This window comes from Salmo salar, chromosome 08, assembly GCF_965601325.2.
Source record: "Salmo salar chromosome 08, fSalSal1, whole genome shotgun sequence".
Classification (NCBI taxonomy): Eukaryota; Metazoa; Chordata; class Actinopteri; order Salmoniformes; family Salmonidae; genus Salmo; species Salmo salar.
In genome coordinates, this window is record NC_138298.1 from 27884880 (window position 1) to 27912493 (window position 27614).

Here is a 27614-nt window from a genome sequence, read left to right on the forward strand (position 1 = left end):
TGTGAAAGAGAATGTGAATTTAAAAAATATAATCTGTTTAGTTAGAGTGTAGCTGTATATGATTAAACTGTTAAATGTAGTGTTTTATCAAAATTTACACACAATGTTACAAGGACATAAAAGGCACTTTATTTATGGAACGACCCAAATCTATTGCACAAAGGAGTTAGCAGACATTGTTCTCAATGGGAGAAAAAGAGAACTGGTAAGTCTTGTGAAGTAATGTATTGAAACTAAATTGTACTTTTACAGAAGCCTTTCTCACTGGAAATGGCCACTACATCTATTGATTATCAATACGTTGGCTGCAGTAACAACATGCACAATGAGGTGAACACAGTCTACCTCCCACTTGAGAAGAATACCAATTCAGACTTCAATAATGCCTGGAACGAAGCAGAAGAAAAAGCCAAACCATCTATCGATGTGTACACAAATGAAAGCCCAATATCTACCCGGACTTCAACAGACAACTTAGATGTAGATGTAATTATGGGACAACGTTCCAGTACCATTCCTTGCACTTCTATCTAACTGAGGCCATTCAAATGCTCAAACAAAGTGGAACAACATGTAGGACCACCCACCGTGAACCAAAGTAGATTTTGATCAGAACGCTGTCAACAAAACTATCTGTTTCGGCACCTTCACCTCGAGCGCTCTAGAGAAGAAAAACATAACTAGATCATTTGGAACGAAGTCCTGCTTTGAGATCTTCACATGTTTTGGAGCTGACATATTTTATTACTCTGTATTTACAGGAGAGAGAGAGAAGTCTTAATTCCTCCCTATGAGGTATTCACAGTGACCAACATCCAGACGAAGCCACCAGAGAAAAAACGGTGGTGTGAAGTCATCTACATATTAGTGAGCACTGGAGTTCGGAGTGACTTGAATTGCAAGTTGCAAAATGGAGCAAAATCAAACCTGAGAAGCAGCTGTTCTGCATTCAACCGCACATCAGGAAAAGGCTACATTACTCTCTATATTATGTTGATAATTACTGTATATCACTGATCATTCAGTGATATACAGTAATTAAAAATGTTTACATTCCTTCTTTCAGTTGTAATCATCCTGTGAAAACTGTTTAACCCATATTGCTGCCTCAGATTAAGATCAAGGCTATTTTTCTTCATATTGTTTAGTAATTTGTTGACATTGAATCAAATTGTAATTTGTGATTCGTTGACATTTGTTAGTATGTGCACTGTGTTTGTTTATATTCACCATTATGTTACTGATTCCCTCCATCAATATTGTGTTTATATTCACCATTATGTTACTGATTCCCCCACATCAATATTGTGTTTATATTCACCATTATGTTACAGATTCCCCCACATCAATATTGGGTTTATATTCACCATTATGTTACTGATTCTCCCACATCAATGTACAAAGAGAAGTAATTCAATACAAATGTTGCTTTTCTCTTATTTGTTGACATTTAATGTAATGGTATTTTTGTTATTTGTTGACATTTGTTAACATCCATTTTTCTATTGTAATACAATGATCTTGTTTAACCTGTAATGATTACTGTTGGCCTCTTGACATTGTATGGTCATTTGTTGATTTCTGATGTGTTATCGTGCACTGGACCTGGTGTTGAAACCAATAAAGAAAAGCATGAAATATTATAATGACATCTCTTGTCCTCTTTATCCACTGTTTTAATAAACCTACAGAGGATAATATTCCATCACATTGAAAGCAACTTCACTGCAGATCAGCACCAAGGGCTTTGAAATAAAATTCAGGCCAGAGAGAAACAGGTAGGCAGGCTAAACAGAGAGAGAAGAGGAAACTGACTGTCAGGAGGGAGGTAGGGAAGGAGGGAGAGCAGTAGTATTGTTAGTAGTTTCCTGTGTCTGTGAGGTCAGAGTGAGATGGGATGGAGAACAGTAGCAGGGTTAGTAGTTTCCTGTATCTGTGAGGTCAGAGTGAGATGGGAGGGAGAACAGTAGCAGGGTTAGTAGTTTCCTGTATCTGTGAGGTCAGAGTGAGATGGGATGGAGTACAGTAGCAGGGTTAGTAGTTTCCTGTATCTGTGAGGTCAGAGTGAGATGGGAGGGAGAACAGTAGCAGGGTTAGTAGTTTCCTGTATCTGTGAGGTCAGAGTGAGGTGGGAGGGAGAACAGTAGCAGGGTTAATAGTTTCCTGTATCTGTGAGGTCAGAGGGAGATGGGAGGGAGAACAGTAGCAGGGTTAGTAGTTTCCTGTATCTGTGAGGTCAGAGTGAGGTGGGAGGGAGAACAGTAGCAGGGTTAGTAGTTTCCTGTATCTGTGAGGTCAGAGTGAGATGGGAGGGAGAACAGTAGCAGGGTTAGTAGTTTCCTGAGTCTGTGAGGTCAGAGCTCAGTACTGCTCAATATATCAACTACAACGAGGAGAGAGCGGTCTCATTCCAGGCCTACTATATTGTTGTCAGGCTGCCCAAAGCAACCAATGGGCATCAGATTGCTATATCGTATGTTGTGGTTAACTGATATGTTTAACACCTATCCAGGAGTTGTGAAATCTGGAAGGCGACTTTAATGTAGTCAGCCTGGAACATGGCCAACGTCATGATTGGGGTTGGATGAGAGATGGGGAGGGACTTTGTTATGAAAGAAGCATTCAGCAGCCATCATGTTGACTAGCAGAGACAGAGGACATAGGGTGGAAGTGAACTGTCCTAACATCTACTGTCTATCCACAGGTTCACTTTTCTAACATGTACTGTCTATCCACAGGTTAACTGTCATAACATATACTGTCTATCTATGTCATAACATCTACTGTCTATCCACAGGTTAACTGTCCTTACGTTTACTATCTATCCACAGGTTAACTGTCTTAACGTTTACTATCTATCCACAGGTTAACTGTCTTAACGTTTACTGTCTATCCACAGGTTACTTTAACAATAACTTTTGCTTTGACACTAGTATAACAATTAGCATGTTCTATTTTTTTGTATTGTATTCAATATGGGATGCTTGATTCTGCCACCAATGTTACTGAGAAATGGATGGAACTCATCCAGTGACAACATGAGAGACGGTGACCATGACAACTGACTGACACACTGCAGTGGTTAACTTGGGGTCGAGGGCAGCGTCAAAGACATAAAGGGGGAGCGTTAACTCTTTGTCAGCAGCATCACTTTTAGTTTCAAATGGCCCTGTGGTGAACCAAAGTAGAGCTGTGCACATCCTCATGCATGTGTACATTTTCAGACATAAAGATCTCCATATCTTGGTGCTTCAGTGTGGGAACATGGTTTGTGGTTATGTCTGCTTGTAAAGAAATCTGACCAGGTATTTTTTTTTGACCTTTATTTAACTAGGCAAGTCAGTTAAGGACACATTTTTATTTTCAATGACGGCCTAGGAACAGTGGGTTAACTGCCTTGTTCAGGGGCAGAATGACAGATTTGTACCTTGTCAGCTCAGGGTTTTGAACTTGCAACCTTTTGGTTACTAGTCCAACTCTGTAACCACTAGGCTACAGTCTGCAAAACTCAAGTCCTGAAGCTGAACAATGCAAAACTACCTCTATCACGCTCCAGTCTGGAAAATTCAACTATCATATCATTATAGTCTATCATATCATTACAGTGGTGACATCAGAAAAAGTGCAACATTTTCATAGTGCAAAAAGTATGACAAATACTGTAAACATTGTAATCTGTGATTTCATTTGGTAACACCTTTTTTGTATAGTCCATCTGTAGATGCTCTATCACTGGCCCTTAAAATTAGGACCAAATTAGAGCCGGATCGAATGACATTTTCAAATTGGAACTGGGACGTGGGAAACCCGGTCCAGTGCAGCCCAGTTTCACAACTGGTGCCAGCTCTATTAGAATTCGGGCTGGTGACACCGTTACTATGCAACCACCAGCTGATCACTGCTGGATTCTGACACCAAGTTTTGCTAACTCGTCGACGGTTTGTTGCTGTTAGCTAGCACATGGACAAGCAACACTGCTGTAGTCAGACATGACACAAATGACCACCATAGCTGGATCATTCATTTATTTAGCTAACAGGAATTTTTGCTCCATGTCATATTAAAAGTTGGCGAGCTACATACAATATATATTCACCAATATGTTACTGATTCCCTCCACCCCATCATTATTGTGTTTAAATTCACCATTATGTTACTGATTCCCTCCACCCCATCAGTATTGTGTTTATATCCACCATTATGTTACTGATTCCCTCCATCAATATTGTGTTTATATTCACCATTATGTTACTGATTCCCTCCATCAATATTGTGTTTATATACACCATTATGTTACTGATTCCCTCCATCAATATTGTGTTTATATTCACCATTATGTTACTGATTCCCTCCACCCCATCAGTATTGATGGTTCGGAAAATCTGACCATGACTCCATTTTGTTGCTCCCAGCCTATAGACAGAAACTAAAACTGTAAACGCCCGTGCTCAGGTCTGTTCAACGCTGGTCCGACCAATCCGATTCCACGCTTCAAGATTGCTTCGATCACGTGGACTGGGATATGTTCCGGATAGCGTCGAACAACAACATTGATGAATACGCTGATTCGGTGAGTGAGTTTATTACCAAGTGCATCGGTGATGTTGTACCCACAGCGACTATTAAAACATTCCCCAACCAGAAACCTTGGATTGATGGCAGCATTCACGCAAAACTGAAAGCCCGAACCACTGCTTTTAATCACGGCAAGGCGACCGGGAATATGACCGAATACAAACAGTGTAACTATTCCCTCCGCAAGGCAATCAAACAAGCTAAGCGTCAGTATAGAGACAAAGTAGAGTCGCAATTCAACGGCTCAGACACGAGAGGAATGTGGCAGGGTCTACAGTCAATCACGGACTACAAAAAGAAAACCAGCCCCGTCACGGACCACAATGTCTTGCTCCCAGACAAACTAAACAACTTCATAATCAGCTGATTATCATCTGGGTCTGAAGTGACAATTCTCTTCCTCAATAGCATGTAGCAAAAAAACTAGATTAAACACTGAAATGATTGTGACTCAATAGAAGACATTGCACATACTATAAAATGTTGTATTTTCTCATATCTATCAGCCTACTAGTTAGTATGGGGAGTTGGATGTGGCCAGTGTGTTTAGTCATATTTTAGAACAACATACCAGACAGTACCTAGATATAGTCCTTTCTCTCTATTAACCTATGGCCTATATTGTTCTTACACGTTATCAACGTGTGTCGGTTATGCTTGACTGAGTCTCTCAAACCAGTTTTTCCAGGTGAACAACTTACTTAATGAAACGACAGAATATCACTTGCATGAAAAGGCTAGCATGGTATTTAGAATTGATACTGTAGCTGTATCATTCATCTTGGTTTTGTCTCCTCCTCCCACTCTCTCCTGGTTGTGATTGGTTGATAGAGCAGTACGGAGCTCAGGGGCTGAACTAGGATCCCTTGTCCATATAATCTTATCGTTATGATCTAAAAGCCCAAACTGATCCCAGATCAGCACTCCTACTCTGAGAGGCGTACGTCCCCTGACCTCACAGACACAGGAAACGACTTACCCTTCTCAGTGCTCTCTCACCCAACCCTCTCACTCAGCCTCAGAGAGCCCTCCAAGTTTTATTTTCTCCTCACTCTTGTTATTCTTCCAACCAGTTACGAACTGACCTTAGGTTCAATTGAGTCAGCTTGTCTGGTATAATTCATTTCAGATTAGACATAACGGGACACGCGCAATCCTGTCAAGACTCGCATAGTGTGAAACGTAATAAAACTGAAGGATTTTGTAAACCATGTAATGTGAAGGAAGTCATTTCTTTGTACAGCCATTAGGCATGACAGTCAGGCACATAAGGTGATTTTAAGGATATTGAAAATGGTGTAATGTGAAAGAAGCTTTATCATGTGAGCCACAATGTCACTCAGATGTGTATGTGATGATAGTGGCTGGTTCTCTTTGGCTTCATCTCGGCAACACAGAACCAATTATTGCGTGAGCGCTGGCCTCTGGACAGTTACTAGTGTTGGTTGAGATGTTGGACTAGTGGTGTAACCAGGAAGGATCATCTTTGGTAGCGCCCCTCCCCCCTTTCTTTGCAAGTCTTGTGCAACGTGTGGCCGAAAAATCCCTCCCCTTCCAAAACTCAAAAACTGCCAGGTGTACTGTAGCTAGCCGTGGTCAAGGTGTACATGACAGCAAATGTCAAGAAATTATTACACATGACCAAGACATTTAATCTCAACAATTTTAATAGTAGCAGTCAATGCAGGTTAAAACAAGCCTTAACAGGGGTTGCATTTCAGGCCGAATACATTGCAGACGTTGCATTTTATCAACAAATAGTTGTGTGCCACGTCATCGACAGCGTAGTGGGCATCAGATTCCTAAATTATGTGGTTAGTTGATTTGTTAAAGGCCTATCCAGGCGTGAGATTAGGCATGCGTCTGCAATGTAGCTGACCTGGAACACAGCCAGGATCTCTACACTGTGAAGCTGGGGCTGTCACAGTTCCTGAGTTATTTTGAGTGTGTTTCCTTGGGTTGCCGCTGGAGGGCACCCTTGCCTTGTTTTCTCATTCCCAGGTTACCCTGATTGTTCTCATTATTTTCACCTGTGTTTAATTACCTTTTCTGTTCACCTGGCTATTTTGGTTCCTCAGTTGGCCTGCTGCGTTGCTGAGGTCTTATGTTTTGTTTTGTGCACTCTGGTGCTGAAGCCTTGTTTCTGCCTAGATTTTAAGTAAAGATCTGGATTTACCCTTACCTCTGCTTGCTATGTTTCTCTGTGACTGGGTTCAAGTTCGTACAAGCCTCATTGTAACAGGGGCAGCTGTGTCAGATCAGGCTACTTCTCATCGTACGTTGGTAATGATCAGTAATATACAGTTATCAACATAATATAGAGAATTATGTAGCCTGTATCTAATGCTCTGATGATTGATTCTCCTCCACTCAAAATAATTTTGCAATTCAGATCATTGTCTACTCCCTTGCTCTTTAGTGTGTAGATGACTTCACACAACAGGTTATTCACTCGTGACTTTGTCTGGATTTTGGTGACTTCAAAAATCTCATATGGCGGAATTAAAACTTCTCTCTCTTCAGGAAAGGCTGAGTAAGAAGTTAGCTCAGCGCCAAAGCAAGTGTGGATCTCAAAGCAAAACACATTCTCAAAGTTGGTTAAGTCGGATCTTAAAGTGATTGAGGCGAAGGTGCCGAAACGGATCTCGTGGTTGAGAACACTCAGATCAAAATTCTTGTTGGAAGTTAAGCTTTATTTTGATGTATTACACTTGTATTTCTATGAATGTTAAATATTTATATTCTGATGAATTTTTTTTTGAACTGTTTGGCCATGATTACCATTGTTATTTTTGGAGGGAAAAGGGGGACGCTTGCAAGCCGAAGAACACCATCACAACCGTGAAGCATGGCGGTGGCAGCATCATGTTGTGTGCGTGCTTTGCTGCAGGTGGGACTGTCGCACTTCACAAAATAGATGGCATCATGAGGGAGGAAAATTGCGTGGATATATTGAAGCAACATCTCAAGACATCAGTCAGGAAGTTAAAGATTAGTCGCAAATGTGTCTTCCAAATTGAAAATAACCCAAAGCATACTTTCAAAGTTGTGGCAAAATGGCTTAAGAACAACAAAGTCAAGGTATTGGAGTGGCCATCACAAAGCCCTGACCTCAATCCTAAAGAAAATGTGTGGGCAGAACTGAAAAAGCATGTGTGAGCAAGGAGGCCTACAAACCTGACTCAGTTACACCAGCTCTGTCAGGAGGAATGGGCCAAAATTCATCCAACTTATTGTGGGAAGCTTGTGGAAGGCTACCCAAAACGTTTGACCCAAGTTAAACAATTTGAAGGCAATGCTACCAAATATGAATTGAGTGTTTGTAAACTTCTGACCCACTGGGAGTGTGATGAAAGTAATAAAAGCTGAAATAAAAAATTCTCTCTACTATTGTTCTGACTTTTCACATTCTTAAAATAAAGTGGTGATCCTAACTGATCTAAGACGGAAGTTTTACTCCGATTAAATGTCATGAATTGTGAAAAACTGAGTTTAAATGTATCTTTTTAAGGTGTATGTAAACTTCCGACTTCAACTGTACTTTCCTTACTCCCATCCTTTTATTACTTTTACTTTGCTTTACTTTCATCCTTTATTCTGTCATCAACTGTCATCATCGTTCTGTCATCATCGTCAGCAGCATACCACCCTGCATCCCACTGCTGGCTTGCTTCTGAAGCTAAGCAGGGTTGGTCCTGGTAAGTCCCTGGATGGGAGACCAGATGCTGCTGGAAGTGGTGTTGGAGAGCCAGTAGGAGGCACTCTTTCCTGTGGTCTAAAATCTAAATAAATATCCCAATTCCCCATGGCAGTGATTGGGGACATTGCCCTGTGTAGGGTGCTGTCTTTCAGATGGGATGTTAAATGGGTGTCCTGACGCTCTGAGGTCATTAAGGATTCCATGTCACTTATCGTGGGGGTGTTAATCCTGGTGTCCTGGCTAAATTCCCAATCTGACCCTCAAACCATCATGGTCACCTAATAATCCCCAGTTTCCAATTGGCTCATTCATCCCTCTCCCCTGTAACTATTCCCCAGGTTGTTGCTGCAAATGAGAATGTGTTCTCAGTCAACTTACCTGGTAAAATAATGGATAAGTAAAAAAAAATCAACCTCCCTCTACCTGTAGTTAGTACTACATCCACCAGAGGGCCACCTTTGACTCTGTCCCTGTATTTAAGGATCTCTGTGATGCTTTCTCTCCTCCAGTGGAATAGAGTAGAGCTATAGAGTTGTATAATAGTTCATGTAGGTAGATGTCATGTGGAACAGTGGAGTCAGTGCAGAGGGAGTTGTCATTAGATGTAACCAGTATGTATATGTTATGTTGTAATAAAAGGGTGGAAATATTAACTTTTTGTCTTAACATGTGAAGAGTTTTTATTCTTATTTCTATAAAGTCTGTCAAACTGAAACTATGGAGATATTATCAGAACTTCTGCTTTTTCATTCTGAGTATCTCTTCACAGTCAGCATAGATAGAACAAAGACCCAATATGGTACAGATCTAGAAGCAGGTTTCCCTCCCCAAATCCTAACTTTAACCATTTGTGGTGGAAATTCAAAACGGACCAAAGATCAGTGTCTTGTGGCAACTTCCTCCTGCACCGCCTGTCAGAGTGCAAGACATAATTGTCTCTCCATTTGAAGGCTGGGGTGCTGTAAACTTAGTCAGGATATATGTAGGGTATATGTGTATTTATCCAAAATTGGGACCCTGTGAATTCATACATACATCATATAGCATGATATAGAGTCATATCATGTAGTATATTATCACTTCAGTTGAATCATATGTTTAAAACTGATGAGCACTGTGAGAAACAAACGTGTTCAGATTAGAAACTAAGGCTGGTGCAAGTCACGTGTTGACCAGTTTCCCCATCACTGTGGTTGAAAGTTTAAAAAATAGTGTCACTACAGTAAATCACACAGACGAAGGACAGTGCAGGGAGAAGACACAGCTACAGACGTATATTAGAGTATTTTACCACAAGTGTGTTAAGATGTCAGAGGGAGTCTATGAAAATTCAGATGGATTTAAAGACGATGAGCCTGATGCAATGAAGAACACAGACATTGATGGCCAATTATATTCCAACATAAGAGCCTTCAAGCCCAGTCCAAGAGATGGAGTTGTTGCTTCAGGTAAGATTGCATGCATGCACACACGCACGCACGCACACACACACACACACACACACACACACACACACACACACACACACACACACACACACACACACACACACACACACACACACACCACACACACACACACACACACACACACACACACACACACACACACACACACACACACACACTACATTAAACAGGTGAGATTACCCTGTATTACTATATCTTTATTGGTCCCAATCCTGGATGATACAGTAAAACACATTACTAAAGATTACTTTACTTTCTTTAATAATTTGTGATACAGTACATGTTCAGTGGTGGAAGAGACCCTCTGGAATTGCTGCGGTGTGTCTGGGGCTGCTGTGTGTTCTGCTACTGGCTGGGATCATAGGCCTGTCTGTCTACTGTAAGTTTAGTATGTTGTCACTGAGACTTATGTAGCCTACTTAATCATACTTAATCATCAATGGTGTGGTAATTACATTTATGATTAACTCTTCCTTTTTACAGATGGAGTCATTGGTCATCGCAACTCAACAGAGCGAGACCAGCTACAGGCCAGTTACAGCCTTCTGACTAACGAGAGAGACCAGCTGCAGATCAGTTACAACAACACCATTGAAGAGAGAGACCAGCTACAGACCATTTACAGCCTTCTGACTAACAAGAGAGAACAGCTGCAGACCAGTTACAACAATGTGACTGAAGAAAGAGACCAGCTACAGACCAGTTACAACAGCATGACTGAGGAGAGAGACCAGCTACAGACCAGGGTTCGGTTCTATGGTGAGTGGAGTTCATTCATTTAATTTAGTACATACAGTACAAGAGATGTTGTATCTTTGTAGGCATTTGAATGCCTGCTGTTCTGTTGTGTTTATCTCAGAGAAACCATGTCTATCTGGATGGTGGAAGTTTGGCACCAGCTGTTACTATGTCTCCTCCACGATGGACAGCTCTGGGGCCGGTCAGCGGCAGTGCAGAACAATGGGAGGAGAGTTGGTTGTTATAAACAGCAGAGAAGAACAGGTCACAGATAATACATTATTAATACTTCAATGCTACTGTCTCTTTATTATCATCTACTTCTCTGATTAGTATTCAACATGTATAACCAACTGAATCGCAAATGTTCATGTCACTGTCAATTTATAAAATAGATTTCCTGTCAGAAACGAAAGTTTGCATGAGATTATATAAACTCAGCAAAAAAAGAAACGTCCTCTCACTGTCAACTGCGTTTATTTTCAGCAAACTTAACATGTGTAAATATTTATATGAACATAACAAGATTCAACAACTGAGACATAAACTGAACAAGATCCACAGACATGTGACTAACAGAAACTGAATAATGTGTCCCTGAACAAAGGTGGGGTCAAAATCATAAGTAGCAGTCAGTATCTGGTGTGGCCACCAGCTGCATTAAGTACTGCAGTGCATCTCCTCCTCATGGACTGCACCAGATTTGCCAGTTCTTGCTGTGAGATGTTACCCCACTCTTCCACCAAGGCACCTGCAAATTCCTGGACATTTCTGGGGGGAATGGTCCTAGCCCTCACCCTCCGATCCAACAGGTCCCAGACATGCTCAATGGGATTGAGATCCGGTTTCTTTGCTGGCCATGGCAGAACACTGACATTCCTGTCTTGCAGGAAATCACGCACAGAACGAGCGGTATGGCTGGTGGCATTGTCATGCTGGAGAGTCATGTCAGGATGAGCCTGCAGGAAGGGTACCACATGAGGGAGGAGGATGTCTTCCCTGTAACACACAGTGTTGAGATTGCCTGCAATGACAACAAGCTCAGTCCGATGATGCTGTGACACACCGCCCCAGACCATGACGGACCCTCCACCTCCAAATCGATCCCGCTCCAGAGTACAGGCGGTGTAACCCTCATTCCTTCAACGATAAATGCAAATTTGACCATCCCCCCTGGTGAGACAAAACTGCGACTCGTCAGTGAAGAGCACCTTTGCCAGTCTTGTCTGGTCCAGTGACGGTGGGTTTGTGCCCAATGGCTACGTTGTTGCCGGTTATGTCTGGTGAGGACATGCCTTACAACAGACCTATAAGCCCTCAGTCCAGCCTCTCTCAGCCTATTGCGGACAATCTGAGCACTGATGGAGGGATTGTGTGTTCCTGATGTAACTTGGGCAGTTGTACCTATCCCGCAGGTGTGATGTTCAACTGTACCAATCCTGTGCAGGTGTTGTTACACGTGGTCTGCCACTGTGAGGACGATCAGCTGTCCATCTTGTCTCCCTGTAGCGCTGTCTTAGGTGTCTCACAGTATGGACATTGCAATTTATTGCCCTGGCCACATCTGCAGTACTCATGCCTCCTTGCGGCATACCTAAGGCACGTTCACGCTGATGAGCAGGGACCCTGGGCATCTTTCTTTTGGTGTTTTTCAGAGTCTGTAGAAAGGCCTCTTTAGTGTCCTAAGTTTTCATAACTGTGACCTTAATTGCCTACTGTCTGTAACCTGTTAGTGTCTTAACAACCGTTCCACAGGTTCATGTTCATTATTTGCTTATGGTCTACTATACTACTACTTGTACTTCTACTATATTATTACTACTCCTACTATTCTACTATTAATGTACTACTACTGCTACTATTACTGCTACTACTACTACTATCATACTACTAGCGTGGAACCCCGTATTATCGGCATATTCATCAGGGTTTAAGAAATATATTACCTTCAACTGTGTTATCCTGTGATCAAGCCATCAATATTTTGTGATTATTGGTGTCGTAAAATGTTAGCTAACGGGTTAGCAATTACCTTGTTTGACACTTCAGTGGAAATACTACTACTACTACTACCAGCTTTTCGATAAGCAGTTTTGCAAAAAAATACGTCCCGTATTATCGGCATACGTTCCCCAGTTATTGGCCACCTTACTATTTTATTCAATTACAAGACATACGTTCAATTTTGTTCATAAAAGAAACACCAACTTCGTCTCCGAAGTGTTTACAAGATAGTTGACTAGTTGGCTAGCCAACTGGTTTAGAAGAAAATGAATTGCCCATCAACTTTTAAATGCATAGCCCAGTGCACCCTCCTGTGGACTCTTCGAAAGGGTTCTTCACCAACATCCTCTTCAGTTTTGTAACCAAATAATGTCTCAATTTGTTTTACAGATTAACCTTTTGTTTTGAGAAAGTAGATAACAGATTAATACTAAAATATAAATGAGTATGACTCATTTACATAAAATACAACTTTAATTTCAGTAATGTGCATTGACATGCACAATGAAAACACTGTTGGAGTTTGTTGCAGAGATGCACTTGGAAAGTAAAGTAAGAAATACACAAGATGGGTTGAGTAAATATATATATTATATTTTAGACGTAATTTAGAAAAAATGTTTCCTAATAAATAATTGCATATGAAAACAAACAATTAAATATTGGCCTCCATCCCTATATTGTTGCAGAAAGCACAATATTCAAAAGGCACTCGCACATCTGAGCAATCTTGTTGCAGGTGCATGGCAACAGTTGAAACAGGATGAAGGAAAAAAAGGAAACCGCACACTGTTCTTGATAGTATCACTGATATTTAATAAGCTTACGTATCGGCCTAACGGCCTTCGTCAGAGCTTTTGTGAATTTTCTGCAAACAGCACCTCTATGTAGAGGCATTTCACAAATATTACAAAAGTGTATAAATAAGACGCATTGAATACGTCCATAAAACCACAATGAGGACATAGCAAGTTCTCATTAATCATTGGGTACATCATACGAAAAACATCAGAGTAATCTTAAATAGGGACATATTTCAAATTCACAACATAACATACATAGGCATTTCATCATTAAAAGTCCTTTAGGAAATAATGTCTGGAGGGTAAAAATCCCAAAACATTATCTTTTGCTCAGAGTATTATTAATATCACCTCCCCTGTCTGATATCTTAACTTTCTCTATACCACAAAATCTAAAGGTAGAAATGTCATGTTTTTGGTCATTAAAATGTACTGCGACTGGATAATCCCTGTCGTTTCTCCTGATTGAACTTTTATGTTCACTAATTCTCTGTTTGAGAGAGCGGGAGGTTTTACCGACATAGCAGAGCCCACATGGACATTTAATAATGTAAATAACATGGGTGGTGGTATACGTGATGATATCGTTAATTTGAAACCGTTTTCCTGTGTGTGGGTGGCAGAAATATTCACACTTCATCATATTGTTGCACTGTGCGCATCCTCTGCATTTATAGCTACCATTTGGTAGAGGGCGTAAAAGAGCCTGGCTGATTTTCTTTCGTGGCTGGCAGTTGGCATGAACCAATTTATCGCGTAAATTGCGACCTCTCCTATACACAATGAGTGGTGGATTTTTAAATTCAGTCGGCAAAGCTGGGTCCGATGATAAAATATGCCAGTGTTTCTTGACCACACCTCCCACTTTTCGCGAATTCAAAGTATATGTGGTTGTGAACATTACGGAGTGTTCTTTTGCTTTAGCGGGTCTTTTTTGTAACAATTCATCTCGTGTTTTTCCCAATGCCTAATGAAGAGCTTCATCCACACATTGTGGCGAATAGCCTCTTCTTAGAAACCTAATGCGCATCTCCGCTGCTTTTTCTAGATAATCATCATTGGAATAGCATATACGGCGCAGTCTGAAAAACTGGCTTCTAGGAAGTCCTCTTTTTAATGGCTCAGGATGGAAGCTGTCCCCCTGTAATAGAGTATTTCTGTCCGTTTCTTTTCTATACAGAGTTGTAAACAGGGTTCCATTTGATTTCTCAATCCACATATCGAGGTAATGAACGCGTTGAGTGTCACTTTCAATAGTACATTTGAGATTGGGATCAATGTCATAGAGTAGTGCCATAAAATCTGACAGCTCTTGTTCAGTTCCTTCCCATATGCAAAAAAATATCGTCAATATATCGATACCACTTCAGGATTTTATAAAAAAATGGGTTTTCGTCTGACGAAGGCCGTTAGGCCGATACGTAAGCTTATTAAATATCAGTGATACTATCAAGAGCAGTGTGCGGTTTCCTTTTTTCCTTCATGCAGAAAGCACAATAAAACCTGCAGTGGAACTAGTGTTGTCAGAAGTCACAGCACACCCATGACACCTCGGACTCACACTCCTGCGGGGAGCTTGCTGGCAGATAATGCTCTCCGCAGTGAGCACTGCAGGTGGTGTCTTGTTTTAAAAAACAAATAATAATAAAAAACTCAAACTGATTAACATGGTTTGTAAATGTAGAAGTACTGGAGCAATACTAGTAATTGACACAACTGAGAGAGAAAAACAACCAGATGATGAAGTACCTGAGGGTGGAGCCATGGGTGGCATGACAGGTGGCTGCTGAGCTGTTATCTTCCTTTCTGTGCTACAGAGAGAAAAAGTAGTGTTAGACAGAGCATTTTTCATGAAAACAATGTAACTTTTTACACCAATACCTCTGTAGGAAGCTGCAGAAGTTTTGGAGGAGGTGGATATGCCTTGAGGGCTGGTGCTATGTAAAGAGAGAAAAATGTTTAAACATTTTTTTTTGTAATTTAACATGTGAGGTGGCTGTAGTCAAATTGCAGGGTGCAGGGACACCAGACAAGGCTGCTGTGGTGGTGTGACTAGGGGAGATGGAGGAAGTAGTTGGATGGAGACAGAGGAGGCCGCGTCGGTGGTGACAGATGGGGGGGTGGTGTGCATCGTGGTGGTGGATGAAAACGGCGACAATGGCTTGGAGGAGCTAGTGTTTGTGGTGGTGGGGCTGAGGGGCCGACAATGGTGTGGCTGAGAGAGCAGGCACGTGGCCTATTTCTGCAGCTGGAGGCTCCGGCGGCTCCTACAGGTGTTGCACACTGGGAGGCACTGTCGGTGGTGACGCAGCTGTCAGGAGGGATTCCTGTGGGGCGTCCAGCAGAGGCGATGGCATCAATAGTCTCATCCATAGCAGCCCTCTCCTGTGCCCTCTGTGTTCTGAGGGCTGCCCGATGCTCTTTCTCCTCTGCCCTCTCACCCCTCTCCTGCCACGTGTATTCCTTCCCGGTGAGGCATGCCGCGACCACTGGGAGTCTTCTGTATTGGTATAGCCGATACTTCAGGACAGTTTGGATGTGCCCCAGGTCCTTCACTATCAGCCCCTCTATTAGGGGGTGCTCTTGTAGGGCTGGGACTGGAGCAGGGGCTGGGGGTCGTCCTGTAGTCGCTGGGGAGGAGGTGCTGGTGGACGGCACAGTGCTGCTATTCCAGGAGAGGCGGTGGTGGGACACGGAGGGACCAAGGCAGCATTAAACGGGACAATTCAATGGCTGAAGCGTCAAAAAGGAAGAGGCCACATTTCTTAAACCCTTCCACCACATAGCGCATGTCCTTGCTGCACTGGTACGGGTAACGTAATACTCTGGCAAATTCTGATTTGTTTACCATGTAGGAGTGGTCAACATGGCTGAGGTCTCCAGCTACCTTGGAGAACTCAGCCTTTAAAGGGCCAAACTATGCAACGTCCAGAGGCTACAGGGCATGGATGCAGTGTGGTGGAAGACAAAGAAGTATTCCCTTAGTGCTGCCGCGATCACCTCCGGGTCCATGTGGATCCTGTGCCCATCGAAGAGAAGGAGAGGGCGCTTTTTCACTGTATACTTATTGAAGTGCTCATACCACTTCCTGAACAGGTCCCCGTCAATATAGCCTCTGTTTGACCGTCCATACAAGGCTTGGGGGGGGGGGGGGGGGCTCCCAGTGTGTTGTGGCCGCAGGGGAAACACTTGGGGTAGATGATAAACATTTACATTACATTTACATTTAAGTCATTTAGCAGACGCTCTTATCCAGAGCGACTCACAAATTGGTGCATTCACCTTATGATATCCAGTGGAACAACCACTTTACAATAGCGCATCTAAATCTTTTTTTGGGGGGGGGGGGGGTAGAAGGATTACTTTATCCGGGGGGGGGGACGTCATCTCTCTCTGTCTCCTCCTTTCTCTCTGAAAAAGTCCAGCTCGGTGATGTGCTCCTTGGTCCCCAGAGCCTGCTGGTACATGTGTTTCACTCCCCAGGGGGCCAGCACTTTGTGCCTGCTTTGACCGTTACGAAATCCAGATGTATATACTTATAGATTTGTCTGGGTTTCTCCCTCAACCCACTCTCCTACAAGTGCTTCTCATAAGAAGTGAAGAAGGTGTCCATGGTCGGACGTGTGGCACACTCAGATCTCACCCTGTCCAGGGTGTCCAGCCTCCTCATGCTCAGATTCTTGTGTCTCCTCCTGAACATTTCCCACCACCTCTTCCCCAGTGGTGGGATTGTCTTCCCTGGGTGCCGAAACCTAGAGTAGAATGTAAATTGTCCATCCAGGATGACATTTTTTATTTTGGCATCACAATACACATCCACATTTACATCACACACATTGAGAACAGTCTGTCCAGCATTCTACATACCTAAACCCATTGAACACCAGATACCGACAGATTTAAATCAGCCTCTGTCTGGTGAAGGGGAACCCATGGCTGGAGCAGTAGATATAATACTGCTACAGAGAATTTTCATCCTCCGTGCAAGCAATGTAGGTGGTCCACTGCGACCACCATGGCTGAACCGACAGGGGGTCTGCCGAGGTACACCATGCACCTTGGTAGATAAGAAAATAAAACTGTTACAAGCAGATAAAATTCACATACATGTGGTAATCTCCTAAAAACAAAATATGCCTAAACTTGGCAGCCTGGCAGATAGCCACCCCTGCCCCCAGTCCTCCATGGCATGGAACATGTCCACCTGTCTCCACTGCTTCTTCTTGACTTTCTGCATGCTGTGGTGGGAATGTAGCTAAATAACTTGGCATAATTTACACATTCTAGAAAGATAACTCCATCTGAATATGTATAAACATTTGTAATTCATAGCTAAGGCATTGAAAGGTGATGATGAAAGATTTCACAATAACTGAAAGTGTACCCACCTCTGTTGTTGTTTTAATAAAAATTATTTTCATATTTAATATCATACAGTTGAAGTCAGAAATGTACATACACTTAGGTTGGAGTCATTAAAACTCATTTTTCAACCACTCCACAAATGTCTTGTTTAAAAAACTAAAGTTTTGGCAAGTCGGTTAGGACTTCTACTTTGTGTGTGACACAAGGCATTTTTTCAGCAATTGTTTACAGACAGATTATTTCACTTATAATTCACTGTATCACAATTTCAGTGGGTCAGAAATGTACATACAGTCGTGGACCAAAATTTTGAGAATGACACAAATATTAATTTTCATAAAGTCTATTGCCTCAGTTTGTTTGATGGCAATTTGCATATACTCCAGAATATTGTGAAGAGTGATCAGATGAATTGCAATTAATTGCAAAGTCCCTCTTTGCCATGCAAATGTACTGAATCCCCCCCCCCCCCCAAATCATTTCCACTGCTTTTCAGCCCTGCCACAAAAGGACCAGCTGACATCATGTCAGTGATTCTCTTGTTAACACAGGTGTGAGTGTTGACGAGGACAAGGCTGGAGATCACTCTGTCATCCTGATTGAGTTCGAATAACAGACTGGAAGCTTCAAAAGGAGGGTGGTGCTTGGAATCATTGTTCTTCCTCTGTCAACCATGGTTACCTGCAAGAAAACACGTGCCATTATCATTGCTTTGCACAAAAAGGGCTTCACAGGCAAGGATATTGCTGCCAGTAAGATTGTACCTAAATCAACCATTTATCGGATCATCAAGGAGAGCGGTTCAATTGTTGTGAAGAAGGCTTCAGGGCGCCCAAGACAGTCCAGCAAGCGCCAGGACGTCTCCTAAAGTTGATTCAGCTGCGGGATCGGTGCACCACCAGTACAGAACTTGCTCAGAAATGGCAGCAGGCAGGTGTGAGTGCATCTGCTCGCACAGTAAGGTGAAGACTTTTGGAGGATGGCCTGGTGTCAAGAAGGGCAGATAAGAAGCCACTTCTCTCCAGGAAAAACATCAGGGACAGACTGATATTCTGCAAAAGGTACAGGAATTGGACTGCTGAGGACTGGGGTAAAGTAATTTAATCTGATGAATCCCCTTTCCGATTGTTTGGGGTATCCGGAAAAAAAAGCTTAATAAGAATGGTACCAACACATCCTCCGAGAGTAACTTCTCCCAACCATCCAGGAACAGTTTGGTTACGAACAACGCCTTTTCCAGCATGATGGAGCACCTTGCCATAAGGCAAAAGTGATAACTAAGTGGCTCGGTGAACAAAACATCGATATTTTGGGTCCATGGCCAGGAAACTCCCCAGACCTTAATCCCATTGAGAACTTGTGGTCAATCTTCAAGAGGCGAGTAGACAACAAAACCCCACAAATTCTGACAAACTCCAAGCATTGATTATGCAAGAATGGGCTGCCATCAGTCAGGATGTGGCCCAGAAGTTAATTGACAGCATGCCAGGGCAGATTGCAGAGGTCTTGAAAAAGAAGGGTCAACACTGCAAATATTGACTCTTTGCATCAACTTCATGTAATTGTCAATAAAAGCCTTTGACACTTATGAAATGCTTGTAATTATACATCAGCATTCCATAGTAACATCTGACAAAAATATCTAAAGACACTGAAGCAGCAAACTTTGTGGAAATTAATATTTTGGTCATTCTCAAATTTTCGATTCGACTGTACCCTAAGTTGACTATGCCTTTAAACAGCTTGGAAAATTACAGAAAAGTATGTCATGGCTTTAGAAGCTTCTGATAGGTTAATTGACATAACATAATTTGAGTCAACTGGAGGTGTTCCTGTGGATGTAATTCAAGGCCTACCTTCAAACTCAGTGCCTCTTTGCTTGACATCATGGGAAAATCAAAAGAAATCAGCCAAGACCTCAGAAAAACTTTGTCGACCTCCAGAAGTCTGGTTCATCCTTGGGAGCAATTTCCAAACGCCTGAAGGTACCTGTAACGTTCGTCGTGAGGAATGGACCAAGGCGCAGCGGGTTGAGTGCTCATAATTAAACTTTTAATGTGAACACTGATAAACAACAAAACAAGATGAATAACAGTCTTTACGGCAACATACAGCAATACAAGAACAACCTCCCACAAAATCCCATGACAAACACATACCTATATATAGGACCCTCAATCAGAGGCAACAAGAAAACACCTGCCTCCAATTGAAGGTCCAACCCCCAATTAACTAAACATAGAAATATACTAGAATAGATAGAACATAGAAATACACTAACATAGAACATAGCCCAAAAACCCCGGAACACTCTAAACAAACACCCCTCTACAGAAACACATTGCCCAACAAACCCCAAACCACATAAAACAAACACCCCCTCCCACGTCCTGACCAAACTACAATAACAAATAACCCCTTACTGGTCAGAACGTGACAGTACCACGCTCATCTGTACAAACAATAGTATGCAAGTATAAACACCATGGGACAACGCAGCCGTCATACGGCTCAGGATGGAGACGCGTTCTGTCTCCTAGAGATGAATGTACTTTGGTGCGAATGCAAATCAATCCCAGAACATCAGCAAAGGACCTTATGAAGATGCTGGAGGAAACAGGTACAAAAGTATCTATATCCACAGTAAAACGAGTCCTATATCGACATAACCTGAAAGGCCGCTCAGCAAAGAAGAAGCCACTGCTCCAAAACCGCCATAAAAAAGCCAGACTACGGTTTGCAACTGCACATGGGGCAAAGCCCGTACTTTTTGGAGGAATGTCCTCTGGTCTGATGACACAAAAATAGAACTGTTTGGCCATAATGACCATTGTTATGTTTGGGTCTTCCAAATGGACAGTGACCCCAAGCATACTTCCAAAGTTGTGGCAAAATGGCTTAAGAACAACAAAGTCAAGGTATTGGAGTGGCCATCACAAAGCCCTGACCTCAATCCCATAGAAAATATGTGGGAAGAACTGAAAAAGCATGTGCGAGCAAGGAGGTCTACAAACCTGCCTCAGTTACACCAGCTCTGTCAGGAGCAATGGGCCAAAATGCACCCAACTTATTGTGGGAAGCTTGTGGAAGGCTACCCGAAACGTTTGACCCAAGTTAAACTATTTAAAGGCAATGCTACCAAATACTAATAGAGTGTATGTCAACTTCTGAACCACTGGGAATGTGATGAAATAAATAAACGCTGAAATAAATCATTCTCTCTTCTATTATTCTGAAATGTCACATTCTTAAAATAAAGTGGGGATCCTAACTGACCTAAGACAGGGAATTTTTACTCTGATTAAATGTCTGGAGTTGTGAAAAACTGAGTTTAAATGCATTTGGCTGAGGTGTATGTAAACTTCTGACTTCAACTGTACATTGTAACATTTGACAAAATACTACCTCAATGTAGTTGTTTTAAGAAGAAACACAGCCAACAGTCATAGGTGTCAAGAAGTTAATGGTTCAAAGTAGAAACCCCCCGTCAGACTACTCCAATTTTAACACGGTAAAGCTTGACAACGTTCAGCTGTTTTCGTGATATGTAATATCTAACACTTTCAATTCATTTATTTTTTGGTTACTATTATACTACTACTATCATGAAACTACTACTATACTGTACTATACTATACTACTACTAATATAATACTACTATACTAATATACTACTACTACTATTATACTACTAATATTATACTACTACCATTATACTTCTACTATTACACTACTACTATTATACTACTAGTATTATACTACTACTTTTATTATACTACTCTTATACTGCTACTATTATACTGCTTCTATTATACTATGACTATTATACTATGACTATTATACTACTACTATTATACAGTGGTGTAAAGTACTTAAGTAAAAAATACTTGAAAGTACTACTTAAGTAGTTTTTTGTGGTATGTGTACTTTTACTTTCTACTTACTTTTCCAGCAGTGGTGGAAAATGTACCCAATTGTCAAAGTAAAGATACCTTAATAGCAAATGACTGAAGTAAAAGTGAAAGTCACCCAGTAAAATACTACTTGAGTAACAGTCTAAAAGTATTTGATTTAAAAATACTTAAGTATCAAAAGTAAAGGTATAAATCATTTTAAAATCCTTATATAAAGCAAACCAGACGGCATAATCTTCTTGTTTTTTTAATTTACGGATAGCCATGGGCATGCTCCAACACCATGGGCATGCTCCAACACAAGCATGTGTTTAGTGAGTCTGCCAAATCAAAGGCAGTCGGGATGGCCAAGGATGTCCTCTTGATCAGTGTGTAAATTAGACAATTCTCTTGTCCTGCTAAGCATTCAAAACGTAACAAGTACTTTTGGGTGTCAGGGAAAATGTATGGAGTAAAAAGTATATAATTATCTTTAGGAATGTAGTGAAGTAAAAGTACTATTACACTATTACTATTATATTACTACTATTATAATAATACTATTATACTACCACTATTATACTACTACTACTAATATTATACTACTACTATTATGTAAGTCTCTGAAGTGGAGATTAAATAATGGCCATTGTTTTTCTGCCAAAATCATATTATAGATATTCATTCATGGATTTAAGAAGAATGTCTGGATTGGTACTTATAAAAAAGACGGAATCTGGCAGTGGGTTGACAACACACCATTTACAACTACGTGAGTGATTGACAGTTCTGAATTACTTTTACCATCTGTTTCTCTGTTGTCGTAATGATCATTTTTACAGTCCGGGAATCTCATCCCCAGTCAGCTCGCTCTCTCTCTCTCTCTCTCTGTGCATGCTGGGAGTTTTTTGGAGTTTGAGTGTTTGGTGCGGAGGACTCTGTCCTAACTAACTTTCTAGACTCTTTTCTTGATCTTTTTCTTACATTTTATTTTCTATGGTGTACGGTTAATGCAATATTTGTTTTAGCGGTATCCACTGTTTTTTTTCAGAGTTAGGGTGGAAGAGGACAGAGTAAGGTTTCTGGGGTTTGCAAGGTGTGGTATGCGCGATGGCTTCTCAGCCTAGTGCGGAGGAGACGCTGTCGATACGGCATGGATTCAGGTGTGTTCCTGAGAATGGAGTTAAGGTGGAGGAGGTGCTGCTCGCGGTCGGCGAACAGGTAGGAGCTGAATTTATACATTCTGCTTCTAGAATGAACAAAGCGGTGGTGGTGTTCATGAAAAGAGAAAATTTGGTTGGTAGGCTAATTGCTAGCGGAATATTTGTAAGGGATGTGTTGGTGCCAGTTTTACCTCTTTCTACCCCTTCGACAAGAGTAGTTGTTGCAAATTTACCTCCGTTTATTACGGACGATCAAATCAGGAAAGAGCTGAGTCGTTTTGGTAAGTTTGCTAGCGGGTTTCGTGTACTGTCGGCAGGTTTTCAGGCAGCTGCTGTTAAGCACGTTGTTTCGTTCCGGAGGCAAGTGTTTATGTTTCTGAACAACAATGAGCAACAGCTAAATGTGCATTTTAAAGTGAGGCATGGGGAGGGGCTCTATGCAGGGTTTGCCAGCACAGACAGTCTACGGTGTTTTGAGTGTGGGGATTTGGGGCATGAGAGCTTTGCGTGCCCACATAAAGGCCGTAGACAAAGTGAGGGTACAAGCGCCGGTGGGGGAAATCGAGGTCAAAGTGCAGGGGGAAATGAGATGCAGACAGCAGAGGCTGGGCCTAGTCATACCAGGGATGGTGGGGTAGCTGAGGCTGGGTCTAGTAAGGCAAGAGATGGTGGGGTAGAGGAGGCTGGGTCTAGTCAGACTAGGGATGGTGGGGTAGAGGAGGCTGGGTCTAGTCAGACTAGAGATGGTGGTGTAGTGGAGGCTGGGTCTAGTCAGGCTAGAGATGGTGGTGTAGCGGAGGCTGGGTCTAGTCAGGCTAGAGATGGTGGGGTAGCTGAGGCTGGGCTTAGCTATGATATGGAGGATGGTGTAAATGATGCTGGGCCTAGTCATGCTATGGAGGGTGGTGTAGAGGATGCTAGGTCTAGTCAGGTTATGCTAGTGGATGAGGAGAGTATAGTGGGGAAGTGTAAGAGACTGGGGGGGAGGAGGAGGGTGCCAAGCGGAAAAGGAAAAAGGGTGTGGTTAAAGGTACAATGGAAATTTTGCCTGTTGCTGTGGGGGATGCCATGACCAGAGAGGAAGAGCAGGTGGTCAGGGTGGGAGATAGAGATGAGGAGGAAAGTGAGTCTGAGGAAGAGGATGAGGAGATATTTTTTTCAGACTCCTCTTCAATAGGCCCGGAGCTGACAGCCAGTCAAGCAGAGGGGTCTAAGTACACATTGAGAGAACTGACAAGGTTCCTGAATGAGACAAAGGGGAAAAAAGTTAATCTTGAGGCTTTTTTCCCTGATTCAAGAAAGTTTGTACGATCAGTACAACATGCTGTGAAAAATGAGGGGCATGGTGTCCTCTCACCCAGGAAACGGTTTAGGTTGAGGAAGTGGGTCACAACAGTGCGTAAGGGTTTACCTTCGGACACTGTTTAGATGTATACTTTCTTTCTGACACTGGGGTTTTTGAGCTTTGCTATTGGTCTTTTTTCTCTGCTGGCTTTTCTCCCACTTCTTATGGAGACTCTACGGGTAGGCTCGCTCAATATAAATGGCGCCAGAGATGCGGGAAAGAGGAGTGTGTTGGGTGAATATGTAAAACAAAAAAAAGTACAGGTGTTGTTTCTGCAGGAGACACATAGTGATGTGTTGAATGAAGTCGATTGGGGGCTCTGGTGGAAAGGGGCAAGTGTGTTGAGCCATGGGACAAATCTTAGTGCAGGAGTGGCAGTCCTTTTTGCACCGGGTCTGTCTGTAAAAATGTGCTCCTCAAAGGAGGTGTGTAGGGGTAGGCTCCTTGTTGTTAAAGCAGAAATTAACAACATGGGTTTTGTCTTTATAAATGTGTATGCGCCTAACACAGGGAGAGAAAAAGGGGTTCTATTTGGGAGTCTTAGACAGGAACTCTCACAGGTAGCGCCTGAGGAGACACTGGTGGTTGGAGGGGACTGGAACTGCACAATGGATTTTACAAAAGACAGAAATGGGGAAGAGCCTCATTCAGTGTCAGTGGGAGTGTTAAGGGACATTATTAATCAGTTCGACTTAGTGGATGTTTGGAGAACTAAACATCCGAACACAAGACAGTACACATGGGTGAAGGTTTTTGGGGCTAGGGTGAGTGCAGCCCGACTTGATCGGTTTTATATGTCTAGGAATCGGAGCAATAGGCTGTTGGGCGCTACCATTCTCCCGGTGGGGTTTTCCGATCATCACATAACCATGGCTCGGCTGTCTATTTCACCAGGGCCCCGGCAGGCATCCTATTGGAAATTCAATGTAAAGCTCTTACAAGATGCCACTTTTTGCGCAGGTTTCCAGACCTTCTGGGAAAGGTGGAGGCAGCAAATGGAGGAGTATGAGTCTCTGAGCTAATGGTGGGATGTGGGGAAAGTCCAAATTCGGCTTTTCTGTCAACAATACACAGCTCTCTCATCCTCAGAGGCTAGGAGAGTATTGGGGGAACTAGAGCGGTGTATTAGTGAGATGGAGGTAGAGATGGTGGGGCAAGGCAATGTAGGCCTCCAGGCTAATTTAGCTGAATTACGTAGGGACCTGGGCAGTTTTTTCCAGGTTAAAGCAAAGGGAGCACTTGTAAGAGCTAGATTCTCCATGCTCAAGGAGATGGATGCTCCCAGCTCCTTCTTCTTTGGTTTGCAAAGACAGAGCAGTGAAGCCAAGGGTATGCATTGTCTACGGCTGTCTGATGGGCGGGTGACCTCTGTGGTGGGTGAGATGCGGGAGCGGACTGTGGAGTTTCATACTGAATTGTATAGGGCAGAAGTGTGTGATCCTTTGTGTGCTCAGGTCTTGTTCACAGGACTCCCTAAACTCTCTCTGGCACAGAGGGACGATTTGGACGTTCCTCTGTTGTCCCATGAACTGGCAGAGGCCGTAACCCAGATGTCCCCCGGTCGTGCACCGGGGGTCGATGGACTCCCAGTGGAGTTTTATAAAAAATTCTGGGGAATAATTGGACAGGACTTCTTTTGCGTGTTGCGTGAATGCGTCGGGGTAGGAGAGTTGCCGATGAGCTGCCGTCGGGCGGCTCTGACTCTACTGCCCAAAAAAGGGGACTTGTGTGAACTTAAGAACTGGAGGCCTGTGGCATTGCTCTGTGCGGACTACAAGATATTTGCCAAGGTCCTCTCTAACAGACTGAAGTCCCACTTGGACTCGATAGTACATAAGGACCAAACATATTGTGTACCGGGACGCTCAATCATGGACAACTTGTTCTTAATTAGGGACATGTTGGACTTGTCGAGAGGTTGTAATGTGAACTTTGGACTGGTCTCTTTAGATCAAGAGAAGGCTTTTGATAGAGTGGACCATGGGTATCTGTTTAATGTGATGTTTGGGTTTGGGAAGAGTTTTTTGACCTGTGTGAAGCTGTTGTATGCTGGGGCGTCATGTATGGTTAAGGTGGGAGGGGGGCTCAGTAGGCCAGTCTGGGTGAGACGGGGCATTAGACAAGGATGCCCTCTATCTGGGCAGTTATACACATTAGCCATTGAGCCTTTTTTAGGCCTGCTACGCAGGAGACTGCAGGGAGTGTGCTGGACAGGTATGGGTGTGGTGACAGGCATAGCAGTGTCAGCATATGCAGATGATGTTTCTGTGATGGTCAGGGATGGTCAGGATATGCAGGCACTGGAGACCAGTCTGAAGGTGTACGAGGGAGCTTCATCAGCTAAGGTAAACTGGGGCAAGAGCAAAGCTCTGTTATGTGGGGCATGGGGGGATAGGGCTCCTCCTCTGCTTCCAGGGGGTTTGCAGTGGGGTTGTGAAGGGCTTAAAGTGTTGGGGGTGTACCTGGGCTCGGAGAGGTGGGTCAGGAAGAACTGGGAGGGGCTGTCACAGGCAGTGGTGTCAAGACTGGCCAGGTGGAGGTGGCTCCTGTCCCAAGTGTCATATAGAGGGAGGGTGCTGATAATTAACAACCTGGTGGCATCTTCCCTGTGGCATAAACTGGCTGTCCTCAACTCCCCCGCCGGTCTGCTCGCAGACCTGCAACGCAAGCTGGTGGACTTCTTCTGGTCAGGCCATCACTGGCTGAGGGCGGCAGTGTTGTATATGACCGTCCACGAAGGAGGACAGGGCCTGGTGGAACTGGAGAGCAGGATGGCTGCTTTCCGGCTAAAGGCGGTGCAGAGACTGCTGTACCATACTGATGTTGGCTGGAGGGAACCAGCATGCGCGCTGCTGAGGAGAGCTGGAGATTTAGGGTTGGACCGGCAGCTGTTCCTCATGAAGCTGGAGAGGCTGAGTACAGCAGGTCTCTCAGATTTTTACTCTGCGGTGCTGAGGGCCTGGCAGCTGCTAAGGCACACACGAGAAGGGGGTGTGGAGCCTGGGCTGTGGGTGTGGGAGGAGCCTATCTTCCACAACCCAGCCATCCCTTTGAGATCGGTCCAGTCGGCCACCCTGCAGAGGCAACTGATGGCAGGGGGTGTAAAAAGGCTGGGTGACTTGAGACTCCTGGGAGAGGAGGGGTGGAAAAGCCCGGAAGTCTTGGCACAGCAAACAGGAATAACGTCTCTTAGGCTGCTGGAGAGATTCCTGGAGGAGGTCCAGGAGGCACTGTCTGAGCCGGTAAGGGGGATGTTTGAGCAGCCAAAGGGAGAGGGGCCACCAATGTTTCCGCCACTGCAGGTGACGGCAGTGACTGGAGACTGGCAAGGGGGTCTGGAGGACTTGTTAGATTTTAACACTCCGAGCCTGGGGGAGTTTGAAGGGGTGGGAGGTAAAGCCTTCTACAACCTATGTGTTAAGGTGAGGAACATTAGGAGCCTAACAGGAGTGAAGGCACATCAGTGGCAGGGGGTATGTGGGGTGGAGAGTATGGTGGGTTTTAGATGGAGGGGGCTCTACAAACCCCCAGTACCAAAGAGGTCAGGGGACCTCCAGTGG

At 43.3% G+C, this 27614-nt stretch overlaps 1 pseudogene; it reads left to right on the forward strand.

The window, feature by feature from the left end:
• Nucleotides 1–318: 318 nt before the first annotated feature.
• On the forward strand, nt 319–1017 carry LOC145881471 (ecto-ADP-ribosyltransferase 4-like; annotated as a pseudogene).
• Nucleotides 1018–27614: the final 26597 nt, after the last annotated feature.